General features: G+C 35.6%; 1 long non-coding RNA gene across 1 annotated transcript in view; it reads right to left on the bottom strand.

Annotated features, from left to right (window-relative positions):
* Positions 1–15,110, bottom strand: part of LOC135413194 (uncharacterized) — a 44,726-nt gene that overhangs the window by 10,801 nt on the left and 18,815 nt on the right. Inside the window, exons 4-5 of the long non-coding RNA XR_010430125.1 lie at positions 14,464–14,629; positions 12,107–12,298 (exon numbers count right to left, since the gene is read on the bottom strand). This is a non-coding gene — a long non-coding RNA (uncharacterized LOC135413194). The remainder of the gene's footprint in view (positions 1–12,106; positions 12,299–14,463; positions 14,630–15,110) is intronic.

Below are 15,110 nucleotides of genomic sequence, written 5' to 3'. Positions count from 1 at the left end.
TTTTTAACTAGTAACTGGTACTCAAATATGATTTCTATTTTCTCATGAACACTAGTTGTCATACATTTATCATACTAAACTGCAAATGGATAAGCCTTCAATATACAATATATTTTAGAAGGAAAGAAATTGATTGGGTAAAGAGTTGAAAGATAATTTCTTTCTATTAATATTTAAAAACCTCTACGTAACAGCACACCACACCTTCCCTACTCTGTTGTAAACACTTGAAGTAGCCAGACAGGTTTTTGAAGGTCACATTGTATTATTATGGATGATGTTCCATAAAAAGGCTGAATTACAATGTTTCTGCTATCATTTGTGGCAATATGTAGAAATAAACATGTGACCTGTACCACAGATGCTGTAATTTGTAAGATTTTTCAAAAAGAAACATATTTTATAATGTGCTTGATGGTTTGGGTCTTTTTCCAACTTACATATAATCACTTCTACTACACAAGGCCCATGACAAAAAATGGAAAAAAGTATACCACCTTCTTTTTCTTGCATTAAAAAAAAGTGATGAAAGTAAGCTTATTGAAAAGCAACAGCTTTGGAGGACATGCTTAAATACAAAGATAGTACAGAAATTTAGGATGACAGGTTTAAAGGGAACAGAAAGTGCAATCAAGAAACTGCCTATACCCGTGCTGCCTCTGTTCCTTCTCTGCCAGACATTCATCCCATTTGGTCCTGTTACAGGCTTTCCCAATGAGTTGTTCCTGTAAACAAGTTAACTGCTGACAAGGTGCCACAGTAATCCAACAATCTTTGTACCTCACAATATGTGTGACAACTTTCAGAAGATTGAGCCAGTTCATATCACTAGAGAGCACTAACATCAGCACTGGTGTGAAATCACAGAGGTGCAAGGCTGACTAGCAAACCCACATCCTGATCATGCAGGAAGATGTTTATAAGTGCATGACCAGGTTTGCATGTTTTCTTTTCTTTCATAGAAAAGAAAAGCCTACTGGATTAATTAAACACTTCATTTCCAAACTATACAGTATACTTGTCAATTTAGAGCTGCTGAAATTTTGAAGGAATTAATTTGAACATTTATAATTTTCTCTCTTTTAGCTCCAGTTTTTTTCTCCTCCTTTTAGCTGTCTGCTGCTAGTTTGTTATTAAAAAAAAATAAATCTTTCATTTCTCTGCACTTATATGTTTTGCATCATAGGATTACATATATCACTAGTTTCCAAACAATTTGCTATTTCTGGTACTCTATGAAACCATTTTTAATAAATATGAATGTCTTCCCTCTCACTGGAAACCTTGCACCAGCCAATGCTACAGAAGAATATGAAAGGTGTATGAATCAAATATAAAGAGAAGATGGAGAAACACATTGCAAGTAAAATGCCTTGTGAAATTCTTACTTTCTAAGACATTTCTATGTGAAGTTTATTCTCAGAAGAAATAGTAGAGTGTAAAATCAGTAGCCCTAATTTAAGTTAAAAAGTGTTTCAGAAAAATTATATTAATTATAAGTCCTGACTTTCTGTTATAAGGTTTGCAGACACAACCTTTATAGAGTGCCTATGGAAAACCAGGGAAAAATTATGAAGTACTACATTGTTCACAGGCAGTGGCAGCCTCTCTTTGTCTTTGCCCAACAAGTTCTTCTCAGACAAAGTCAGAACTAAAACAAGAAAAATGGTTAATATTTACAAGGAGCAGGTAATTCTGAACCTCTTCTCCTAGTTTTTTTCTAAAGCACACTTAAGTGCCTCTTTCATCCAGAAACTTGTTGGAACCTCTTACTCTGTCTTGGATCTATCAAACTACTGACATTGATAATAAACCTCTTTCTCAACATGCCCTTACTGAAGAAGAGGAACTTTCAGAAGCTAACAGTACCCAGCAGCTTCTGGCAAAGGGATTTAAAAATCAAACTAGAAAACAAAAAGTGAAAAATGGAGGTCATAATAAATAAAACTGAAATTCCAAATAACATTAAAAGTTACAATAGAAACATTTCACACTGTTTTCTGGTTTCATCTCTTACTCAGCTCTTGTTTTGACATAGCCTCTAAACATTTATATGGCTAATACCACAGCAAAAACAGAAGTCTTTCTCTTCCCGAGAAAACACCAAGAACCTCTTTTTTGGAAACACAGTTTTTGCTGAACATGGGTTTTGTAGGTGAGCCTCTACTAGGAAAAGCAGCCTAGAGTTAACTAAGTTTAATTTTTAAAATTAACTGCTTCAACTTAAATATTTTGCTTCCCTTGAGACAAAAATTGTAAATTGCAAGCTTTTGTTCACATACTGCTCAATGTAATTTCTAACCGCAAATGAAATGAAATATGCATTATTTAATTTGCTTGCATGCTTTTTTCCAGAGTCCACTCTATGATTTCTGGAATGCTAATTACTTCATAATTTTTCTCTGCCCTATCCATAATCCTACTGGGGATAATGACAGAGAGAAATTTAGGCAAAATTAAATAGATTGTAGAAAGCCCAGTTTTGGAATTGCATTCTGCACTGCTTTGTTATGTTTTACTACAGTTCCCCTTCTCACATGAATGAAGCATATTCTTTATTTTCTATGCTTGATTGTGCAGAAATGAATGACTAAAATTTACAGTAGAGCACCTGAAACAGGGAAACATTAAAGATTAAGTCCTATCTTCATGAAGTCTTTTACAATTTTCCTTAATGGAGATAGCATTTTGTATGGTAAAATTCATATGGGCACTTGATGGCTATGGACCACTGAAACAAACTTTTGGGTTTGTTTCTGACTCTTTAACCAATTTATGTGTCCTTTTTACACAAATCAGAGCTGCACTTTGCACCTAGTGAGCATTTAGTGGAGAGAAACAAAATACTTTCTCTGGGAAACACTAAGAAATGAAACAACCTGCAAGATTACCACCAACATGACCCCCTTCTCAGCTACCACACAGAAGACTATTTCACTCTGTGTTGAAATTTCATATTCTAAGAACTTTGATTTGCAGATTGAATTTTGAAGGAAGAGTTCCTGTAATGTGCAAACTCTGTTTATCTCACCAAAACTTCATTTCTGTTTGTTCTGGAAGCTGCTTGTCTGAATTTAAAACGAAAGCACTTGGTTTGCCCTCAGGGCTTAGTACAAACAAAGATTTGGGAAATAATTAATTCAAATGCAGAAGAAGTAGTAATAGAAGAGTATTTACATGTAAATATCTTTTTTTAAAAAATTCAGAAAAAATCAGCGAACTGCAGGAAATATGCAACTGGGAAATGAGATGGCCAGATAAGCAACAAACTATATTTTTTTGCTTAACATGATACCAACTTGAATTTGCAAGTATTAACTGTGAAATGAAATATAACCGGAAAATGTAGTTGAGTCAAAAACCCAACAGCAAGATACGTAACTAAAATTTACCATCAAAAGAGTATTTCTAAGTAACATATCTATAGAGAGAGTAAAGAGCATGTGTATAATATACAAACATGAATGTTAACAAAATTTCATGAGAAAGCAGTGAAAGTAGTGTTAGTTTAGTTGTAAATAAAAGCTGGTTAAAACTACTAATCATAGAAAAAAACACTCATAGAGATAAACATAAAATGTGAATGCAGAGATAAACGTATATGCTATTGATCTGTACTAAAGAAAAAGATAATGTTCTGGACATTTTTTTTAATTTATTTATTGTCTCAGTGGGGTTAATTTGTTTCATATACATGGTATTGGTTTGGGATTTTTAGTCAACCCTGACAGTTCTCCAGTTAATTATTAAAATGCCTAAAGCTTCTGCTTTAGAAACTTTAGAACTTCTTGTAGCTGACATAATGGAAACAGAATTGAGGAGTTTCTAAGCACTTCTATGAACAGACTGTTCAGAGCATAAGAATAGGGACATCCTACCACATTATTTGACTGTTAAGAAAGGAAGTGCTGTTAAGAAGTTACGTAATATCATCACAGATGTGGGTGTATTAGTGGTAAATTCCTAAGAAATTTAACAGTTAGGAGTTATGAATTCATATACATGCACCTCCATCCTATTGCCCAGACATCTATATGACCTTTCAGTATCTCCCAAGCACCATACCTACATTCGTCAGACTTTTATTTTGTTCCTATATTTAAAAAGGATCCAGGAGGAAAATTACTTCCTTCGTTTATGGCCACAAGTCAGAATAGCCCTGAGCCACATTGGTAATGACATTCCTTATCTGTCGCAATCTTGGCTTCCTTTTGTTTGCTGGGCTTTTTGGGAACACTTTGTATAGTAATTACCCTAATCTTGTTCTCTTTCCTAATACATTTCCACATTAAAAAAAAATAAATAAAAATGGAATGTAATGCAGGATAATTAATTTATACTGTTAGAAAGGAATCAAATAAACTGGGAAAATCTATCAATTTCAGTCACTGTAAAAAGGGCAGACCTGAGCACCAAAACTGACTACAGTCGGGCAGAAGACACAAATGGGAATATTCAACAGCTGTTTCACAGTGTTTGGATTTTTTTAAACAGAAAAAGAGGGATCAAAATTGTTATGAAATCCCTGAAAGTGAGACAGCAAAGTCTCTTGTGTTCCTTCCTCCTACAGGGTCAAGAAAGAAAAAAGTTAGTGAAAAGAGGTACTAAAAAAAATTACATATCTGAAATGCATGCAGTTTCTCCTGCACTTTTCTGGCACACAGGCTTTTCATTTAGTCTTTTTGGATGTTTTCTCCATTAAAACTACAAGCAATGTAGAGTGAAAGTATTTTTCCCTGATTTACGTAAACAGTGAATGTATCAGAGAGTACACAGGAATTGTCAAACTTCCATATCCTGTCTCTGATAGCAGTCACTATCACTGTAAGAAGAAAGCAAGTAAGGGTAACAAGATATCCTTATCAACATGGAAAGCTGTTCCCACCCTCTGAAACTGATTCATGTACAGAAGATAACTAGCCTCAAAACAACTGTAAAAAAAAATATGAATAATCTTGCTACCTCTACAAAGTGACAGTCTGTCCTTTAGTCATTTGGCTTTGATGTTACATAAAAATTCTTGACCTTCTAGTGTATTTCCAAGAGAACATCTCATTTCTCCATCACAGCACAAGATCCCATCTCATGCTCAGTTCTGTTGCCTAATGATAGATGACCGTTCTTTTTCCCAGCCAAAACACACACGCTTCTAGCGCAGGATTGCCAGTGGCAGCATACAAAAACAAACTGTACCAGGTTTCTACTCTACAACCACCCTCAAGATATACCAGTGATGTTCAAATTATGCCATGCATTTGGTCATCATAAGAATTTAGAATTTATTCAGATATTATTACACAGCTTTCTATACAATTTCTAGCAATATCAAAGTAGATTCCCTTACTCTCTCTACTTTATCAGTGTCTAACTACAGGACTTCTGTGAACCTTGTGCTGCTTCCCAGCATCAGACAACATAATTTGGAAAAGTCATTGACACTTTCCTGAAATGCATCTAATTCTTCAGGCATGATGTGAAACTAAGGAAAAGAACAATTTAACTTTTTTTTCCACAGATTTGGTACTCTGTTTACCTGTAAGAAGTCAAATCTTCTTTAAAATAATCTCAAATGTGAATTGAAAAAATGAAATGAAAAACCAAAAAGGAGCTTTTTCAATGTGAGTGTTGAAAATTTCCACTGGGAAAACTGCAAAGAAAATTTGGCATAAAACAAGTTTAAACATGCTTTACAATAATATTGTCCTTTGCAAACTCATTTAACTTTCTCTATCAATAACTTCAAAAATGTTATTCACCAATATCTGATATTACACAAATAAAATTTCTTGTGAAAAAGTCAGTTTTCAAAAAAGGTAAACAAAAGTTACAATGAGTAATATTGTTACTTAACAAAGTTATAAGTGTTCTTGTATTGAGAGGGATATAAACAACGTAGTGACTAGTAAATCCTAGTAGAAGGATTTAGGTGAAACTTTGGAGAGAGTTTTAATTTAGCAGTTCACCTTAACACCATCCTGTGTTCCCCTTGTTGCTGGGTATTATCACATCAGATAATTAGAAAAATAGTATAAAATTTCAAAGTTAATTTTTTCCTTATCTTTTGCATCCAGTCCTTCTATGCCATTCCAAAAAAATGGAAGCTGCTGGATTAGATCATCTAGCATATCTCAATACAGACTGTTCTTTACAGACAAGATTGCTTGTTCTAAAAAAATCCACGATGTTGGGATTTCCACAACTTCTGTCCAGTGTCCCTTTCTTCACAGGTTTCACTCTCAAGAAGCTTTCATATATTCAAATCTGAATTTTATTTTAGAGATTTCATCTTGTTGTATTGGCTTCCAGCTCAGTGGATTATTCTAAATACTTCCTAATTGTTTGCATCTGAACTAATAGTATCAGGACAGAGATGCAGGCCATGTCAAAGCTGAGTGTGAAAAAGAGAGACAGCAAAGATAGAGGCCACTGAGTGCTCTTAAAGTGAAGGTAAATTGCTCAGAGTTAGTACAAGATATTCTGGGAGCCAACACAGAGCTGCAAACTTCCAAAATAACTTACGCTGCCAACTATGCTATTTAATAAATAATTAGTAACTGACTAATCTACTTTAAATTTCCAAACTAGAGTAATGTGAGGACTTATTATACAAGAGAAAGAGGGGAAGTATAATGTTTACATTCTTTTCACATAGCAGTATCATTTTATGAAGAATTAGATAAATAAAAATAGACCACATAAAAAGAATTTGAGCAAAATTGTTCAGTCTTTCAGGATGTTGGATATCTGCATTATTTTCTCTGTAAGCATGTTAATTAACTCAGGTTTCCCACAAAGGAAAGTCTTATTATGAATCACCTCAAGTCTGGCTGAATTTCACAAGGCCACAGGAATGTTCCCACTCTGAAATGTACATTTAATTGGAAGGAATTAATCAACTGTTTAGAGTAGAAGAAAAACACAATTGACTCCATATGCCTGAGAGCTCAGTAGTAAACCTTTCCACAAATGAAGGCTTCTACCCCTACGCAGAAATGTAGTGGTGCCTGGCAAACCCCGTTATTTCCAGAACATGAATGGGTTAAATTTTAATGTGCTATGATGGAGGCCAGTGCTGCAGAGTCATCCCACAATGAAAAGAAACACCACATTGCAACACAAAGGTCTCTGAACAGCCTGTACAATCATCAGTTGGTAGCACGTCAATGCTAATTAAATAGAGTTGACACAACTTTTGTAAGAAGGTGTGGAGAAAGATGCCTCAACCTGGGAAAACTTGCATAGTTTTCTTGAGTAACTTACAGTTTTAGGTAGTATCTGATTTATATAACACTTAGCAGTTCTACCTGGGAAAAAGTATTACATATGTGTACTCAAATCAGAATGGGAAAAAAAGTTAATCTGCCTGAATGCCATTGAAGTAACATGTAATAAGTGGAAAGTGCGAGAAAGAAAAATAAAGTATTGGTACGAAGTAATTCAGCTTACAAGGTAGAAGGATTCCTGATGCTTATGGGGGATAGAAATTCACTAATGTTATGCACATTATTACAATAATACAACTCTATTTTCTGAAGAGCTGCTAGAAGAGACAAAACTATTGATTTCATAAATCTGGCAACACAAATGCATAACAATAATGCACAAAAATATATTAATCACTTCACTGATCAGAAAAGTAATGTTTTCCATTTATTTTAAACAAAATAATATTTATATACACTTAATTCCATCTGTCTTTTAGATAAGTCTATTGTGCTATTTTGTGTGGTAGCTATACATAGTCATCTGAATGTTTTCATGCAAAAAGATTACTCACTTGAAACCAAGAAGTACCCACTTGTGAACAGATAATAAGAACAGACTTATTCTCTTATATAAGACTCTTCACATGCAGCACAATACTCCCAAATTCATTAGGACAGAGTGGATAAGAAAACTTTGGAGCAAGACAACTTACTGTCATGGGTTACCTGCTGTAGGCAGTCAAGCTCCACCCAGCCAATTGCTCACTCCCCCGACAGCAGGATGGGGGAGAGAATCAAAGGGCAAAAGTGTGAAACTCTAGAGTTGAGACAAAGACAGTTTAATAGGTAAAGCAGAAGCTGTGCAAAGCAAAACAAGGTATTAATTCACCACTTCCCATGGGCAGGCAGGTGTTCAGCCATCCCCAGGAAAGCTGAGTTCCATCACGCATGATGGTTACTGGGAAGACAAATGTCATTACTCCAGGTATGCCCCTTTCCTTCTCTTCCACCAGCTTTATATACTGAGCATGGCACCTTATGGTATGGATTACCCCTTTGGTCCGTGGGGATCATCTGTCCTGGCTCTGTCCCCTCCCAGCTCTTTGTGCACCCCCAGCCTCCTCACTGGCCAGATAGTGTGAGAAACAGAAAACACCTTGACCCTGTGTAAGTGCTGCTCAGCAACAATACGAACATTCTTGTGTTATCAACACTGTTTTGGCCAAAAACACAAACCATAGCACCATACAAGGTACTGTGAGGATTAACTCTATCCTGGCCAAAATCAGTACATTCACACACAACAACAACAAAAAAAATGTAATCAGAACAAATAAAAATTTTTAACAAGGTATAGGTCAAATATGCAAGCAGAGTCAGCTCAACCCCATTTATAAACCAGGCTGTTATAAGCCATGAAAAGAGAAAAAAATAAAAAAGGAGGGGTAGATGCAGTCTCTGAAATCACTATCTATTCAATATTTTCCACTTAAGGAAAGTAAAACATCAGCAAATGCTAAGAGCAGGAGTGTACATTACAGTATTTTTTAAAATTATTTTTTCCTGTGAATGCGGGCATATACAGACACAAGCCAAACAGCTGTCTGAAGGTTTTAAGCCAATCATTTTTTTGAGAGAAGGAATTTAATGAACATTTAACAGAGCACATATTGAATTTGAGATATCTGAGCATTGAAAGAGAAGACAAATTGCAAAAATATTTCTGAGTGTTTTCCCCTCAGTACAGGCAAATAGGAAGGCTATTGTTTGTTTTTTTTGTTCAAAAAGACAAATAGGAAGGCTGAGAAAAACATTGGACTTTTTTTTGTGTAATGGTAGTCTCAAAGCAGGTACACAGTCAGCGAGAAACCAATAATGCAGAAGAATCAATTGCAATGAAAATTACAGAGCTTTGTTCTTCTTGATAAAAAAAAAAAAAAAGAACAAAAAACATAGTCAGAGACCATGTATTGAAAATATTAAGTGACCCAGATAAAAAGAGTGCATGTTTATTAAGAAAAATGCCTGTCATATCTTTTTTTGTGAAATAGGTCTTGGCCCAGTTAAACACCTGATACTGGAAAAAAATTCATAAATAAGTTTTAAAAAATCAAGGACATAAACAAGTAAGGCCAGTGAAAGTATTGTTTGTGCTTTCTCTCCTGTCTCTGCTTCTAAAAGAAAGATAAGTTATTAGTTTACACAATGAACCTATTTTGGCTGGACAAAGGAAAAGCAGTGGCCATTATTGTCTGAGGCACTGCACAGTCAGCAAAAGCAGCAGTTTTATGTGCTTTAAATACGCCAGGAAAAGATGACAGTTTGTGATGCACCGGGCTTTGAACAATGTGTAGGGAGGAACAAAATTCCTGAGGACAGAAAGCTCTCTACCACACTGGATACCAGTTGGAGTTTATCATGATACTCTGGAGTCTGGCTCTGACCTGTATCTTTCCTTTGACCAGATAAAAACACCCCAAACACATGCAACGATTAGAAAGCATAAAAAATCTCTTACAAGTGGACACACCAGCAAGGAAGTCAAAGACATTGCCTGACAGCGGAGCAAAGTAAGCATCACACTCTTTTTTGCCTGAAGCAAGAGAGTTCTCCGTGAGCTAGAAGCATGTGGGACAGCAGCTGGGTACAGCTCAGCACTGAATTGTGAAGATGGCTTCAAGGCAGTAGGGGGTTCAGTGACTTAATGTCACAGCAGGCAGAGTAGCATGAGGTCCCAATTAAAATGATTTGGCAGATATGCAAAGACTACTGTTAGTTGGAACAGCAAATACATTTACTCTGTGGAGAACAAATTCATTCTCATGTCCAGTGAATGTACATTAGAATGCCTTTCCTGTATCTGACTCATTTGTCACTTTAAATACTATAAATTAAGCATAGTTGTTGTTGATATGCACTTGCATACAGAAATTCATGGAAAAACCCAGAAAATCTGAAGTGTGAAACAACAGCAGTGAGGGCTGTGAAAAACAAAGCTGCTACAGTAGCAAAACCAGTAAAGTTTGTTGCTGTATCTTGACACTACAGAGTGCTGATATCTCAGCAGTGACAAATCAACATGCATGTCCTTGATTATAAAACAGCTGCTAGTATGACATTCTCAGTTCCTCATATTGCTTCCTCAGTATCTACAGTGAGTGCTACACAGCAAACAAAACTGAAAATGTCTATTAATGTTTATTAGCAGCTTCTCTTTATTTGAAAGGATGAATCACCTCTTGGCTCCCCGAAACTCTGAGTTAATCTTAGCCACTCCTGAACTGACTCATACTCACTATTATTATTATTATTATTGTGGGGACTCCAGTGAGATACTCCAGTTCATATTACTAGTGCCATAACGCATCTGATTCAGGATGATGCTATGACCCTACCACTATCACATATGACAGGTGCTTATAACAAGATCCAGAGCAAGTCAGGATTGTCAGGGCTCCACATGTGAGTCTTTACAGAACCACCTTACTAGAAATGTGTAAAATAAAAGGTGCTATTCCTTAGAACTATTAGTTAAACACCTGTTTGTTAAGGATTTCAGAAACAGTAGATGCAACAATGCAGTAGCATGATCCCTTAATGGACTGTTTACCTTCAGGTTACAAACATCCTACTGTGATTCCTATCAGTACAAAGTTAGTATCCAGGTCACAGATAACACAGCTACAACTGCTACCCAGAAAAATTATTATGTGGTCTACTGCCTGTACTCTAAAGCAGCCTCCCAATCCCGTAGAGTTGGTTTCTTGAGTTTGTTGATAGTCTTGTTTGGTTTTTTTCTTCTCTTTCCTTTTTTTTTTTTTTTATTCAAGTAACATTTCCCTTTCCTGTTCCTCCCACTAGGTTTTGCAACCAGGAATGAATGGGAGAATAATACATGGGTCTATCAATCTGCAAGCTGGGGAAATCATCTGAACTAAAACATACTCCTGAGCTTGCTTAGATTGTAATGCACAAACCCCTTGGAACTGTTATTCTAATTGAAGTGATCCAAAACAAAATAAGATAATATAATTCTATTTTATTGGGCATGGAGCTGGTAAGGATAAGACAAAGTGAAGAAATAACTTCTTATACTTAATCAAAAAAAAAAAAAGATACTTTTCACTACCTCTCATACCTCCTTTAGTAAATGAAAAGTCAAGAATTTTGTTACTGAATTTAACGCAGAGTGTGATTACCAGACAGGATGGTTCACCTGCATTATTGTATTCAATATTCACAAACATAGCTGCTGCGGAGGATAAACCTAATTACTAATAATCATCCCTCTTTCCTCTCACAGTCTAAACCGGACTTTATTTTATTCCAGGAAATGACCTTCATTAAGTCTGATGTCCTCTTCTGTGCTAGGACCATATGCGTATTCTCTCGTGCTCTGGACCACTCAGTAATCATAGAATCCTTTAAGATGGAAAAGACCTTTATGATTATACAGTCCAACATTTAACACAGCACTGACAAGTCCACCACTAAACGATGTCTCCAAGTGCCACATCTACACATCTTTTAAATACCTCTGGGGATGATGACTCAACCACTTCCCTGGGCAGACTGTTCCAATGCTTGAAAATCCTTTTGATGAGGACATTTTTCCTCATATCCAATCTAAACCTCTTGTGGCACAAATTGAGGCCATTTCCTTTTGTCCTATAGATTGTCACCTGGGAGAAGAGATTGACTCCTATATGTCTACAACCTCCCTTTAGGTAGCTGCAGACAGTGATGTATCATTTGTGACACTTCTAATATTTCTCCTATCCCCACTTTCTCCTACTCCATACACCATGTTGTTTTTTTGAAAAGGTTCCCTAAGACTTCCTTCTCATCATTTTTCTCCAGTGCCTACTTTTATTAACTATTCTGATGGCTCTTCCTCCTACCAGTTTTTAAGTGGGTTCCTTTTGCCTTTTTAAGTTCATGTCATCAAAGCTCCTGACAAAGCTAGTCTTCCAGGTTTTTAATCCAAAATTCTTTTTACAAGCTCTTGACACTGGGAAGATTATTGCTTCTTTCCTTACCGTACATAGCTTTCCTCTTAAAATTTTTCTCCTCTCTGATGAAGCTTTTGCCACCTGAACAAATGCAAACATTTGAAGATAAATAACGTAAATCTGGATTTACTGAATCCAACTACCTTATTCATCTTCAAATTTGAAATTAAAGAAACAAATTATTTCTTGAGTTTGTTTATCTTTTCCACCTATCTGCAAAAAGCCAATAGTCAGTAAAACTGAGCAAGAATTGAGGTAACCCTGACCATGAATCTGTAACAATCATGTTACATAGATAACTATGGTTTTACTGACAAGACATGTGCAGCAATTGTCTTGTAAGTGATTAAACGCATCACTATTAGAGCTGCAAAAGGACAACTTTAAGTCTGATTAAAATTCAGTGGCCTATTTTAGCACACACAACTATGCAGGACTTGCACTTGAATGCTCCATGAAGTACTGACACTGATGTGATGAAGAAGTGTGTTCTGAAATAGAGAAAACTGAGAATCAAGCAGGCTGGCACTGAGACTGCCAAGAAATTGACACATTTTCATGACTCAGTCCCACTGACCCAATAAACTAAATGAGACAAATTGCTTTCAAGAAAAAAAATATTTTCTGAAGGCAGTCAGAAAAATAATTTCCCACACAAAGTTCATATCTGTTCTTTTTTGTTCGAAACACTGAAGAATAATTGAAAATGTCTTAGTATTAAGCCTTGATTCTCTCACTCTGACTTTTATGTGTATTACTGAAACTCAGCCCTTTCCGGGCCACTTATCTATGTAAACAGTTTCCTCTGAAGAATAAAATAATCCTTTCTGCAGCTTTTATATTATTTTTTTAACATAAAATTCCACTCCTTTTAAAGCTTCACTGGGCAATGCAAGCTACCTCATTTTCCACAGTATTCCTCCAGTCCTAATTCCAATTTAATTCTTCCTGTATTTAATTTATATATTTGAATTATTTTTCATTGGCTTAATAATTCTGGAATGCAAGGTATATGTTATCCGTCATGCCTGATGTGTCATGTTTGTCTAACAATTTTCAGCCAAGTAAACTCAATGTGGGTTTCTTATCTCTACTTATCTTTGATTGTAAATTCCTCAGGGCAGTGACTGAGACCTCAGCAAGGTACTGAAATATGCTAAGCAAACAACAGTAGTTGACCTGTACAGTAAATTTCCATGACTTCACTGACAAACATATTGTCAAACAGTTTTCACTACAATAATTGCCAGTCAACTAGCAAAGTTCACGAACATCATACCAGCTTCAGAAGCTGATATAAATTTAAGAAGCACATTGAAGCTGTACGATAACCTAGGTAATATAACATAAATCCTACTGGGCACTAAAATAGTAAACATATTTGCACCAAATATGTTTGGTTGTTGGGATTAACCAATCATATTCTTTGTTGGCTATCTTCCATACACTGGCAAGATGTTTTTTCCATCTTATCTCAATATACTTGTGGAGACATATGACACGCAGAACAGCTGCATTTGCTAATCAGTAACGTACCTGTGTAAAGCACTAAAAGCCTCAACATTTCCCTGAAGTCCACACGGATGTGTTTGTGCCAGCCAGATAAGAAATAGGCCAAAAGGACAAAGATAAACTTCTTAGGCCTCCAAGACTGTAGTATAGTTTTTTTGCACTGCTACAACACAGCAAGGTATTCAATACAGATACACTATTACATTTGACATGGTGATGAAAGATGGTTCCTTCTTACTAAAGCTCCTCTCAATTTTTGACACTTTCCCATGGCTGCAGTCAAATCAAGTTGTAGGAAGCCTAAGTCTTCACATTCTGGCTTTTCATTATAGCTAAACTTAATTTGGAGCAAAGCAGCTTAACAATGAGTTAATGGCATTTTAAGATACAGTTGAGTTTGTTACATTGTCAGATTGCATTCTGTAGCAATCATATGGTACCCATACATTCCTCAAGAAAAAAAACAACCAACCAAACAAAAAACTTTCTATCACTTCTACTTCAATGATAATTCTACAAATTGAACTCAACAGAAATTATACACTAGAGATTTTATATGCTCCTAATGCCCTATTTGGGCAAGGAACACTGATGTGGTTTGACCTTTATTTTTTTCACATGTATATTTGCCTTTTCAGATACTTGGGAACAGAACGGGGGAAGCACATTTGCATATTTTAATCAAATTCTAGAAAATTAAATAACTCAATTATTATACAAATAAGATCACTTACCTTAACTGAAAGCTCTCAAGCACTGTGCAAAAGCCACCTGGAGCACTTATCAGTGGACAGACAATTTTCATTATACTGATTAGAGCAAGATATCACTGGATGCAATATGCAGAAATTCTTAGATGCCAGAAGACCTCATTGCTGTAAGGTAATGCTGTTTTTTCTCCTTTTGTGGGAGAAAGAGAAAAGTCAGAAAATTCAGTTTAACTTTGGAAACCTTTCCTGCCATTTACTGATTCCTGATGTGTATAACAAAGCACTTATAGTTCAACTTCCAAAAACATGTTACAGTCACATACATTTCTTGATAAATGTTTAACCTCCAACCTCTCTGCCTCCTCCACCTACCTTGTTTTGAAGTGTTTCCATTATTTCATACAATGATAACATAAGTATAGGCAGAACTAAGTTGATTCCACACACCTAGTAAAAAAATGCGAACAACATGCATGGAATACTTGTAAATCACAGGTTTTATTATTTAAGAGCATAATCCTGCCTTGCTTCTAAGTTCATAACATAGATAGCAGTTAATAACAACTAGAGGACTGAATGCACTATGAGGCCTTTAAGAATACACACAGGTAAATGGGTATCCAAGACAAGGACTACAGGTCCTATACATAAAAATTCTGACTGTACAATAA

Source organism: Pseudopipra pipra, chromosome 4 (assembly GCF_036250125.1).
Source record: "Pseudopipra pipra isolate bDixPip1 chromosome 4, bDixPip1.hap1, whole genome shotgun sequence".
Classification (NCBI taxonomy): Eukaryota; Metazoa; Chordata; class Aves; order Passeriformes; family Pipridae; genus Pseudopipra; species Pseudopipra pipra.
The sequence above is the reverse complement of the archived record's forward strand: the minus strand, read 5'-3'. Positions and strand labels throughout refer to the sequence as shown.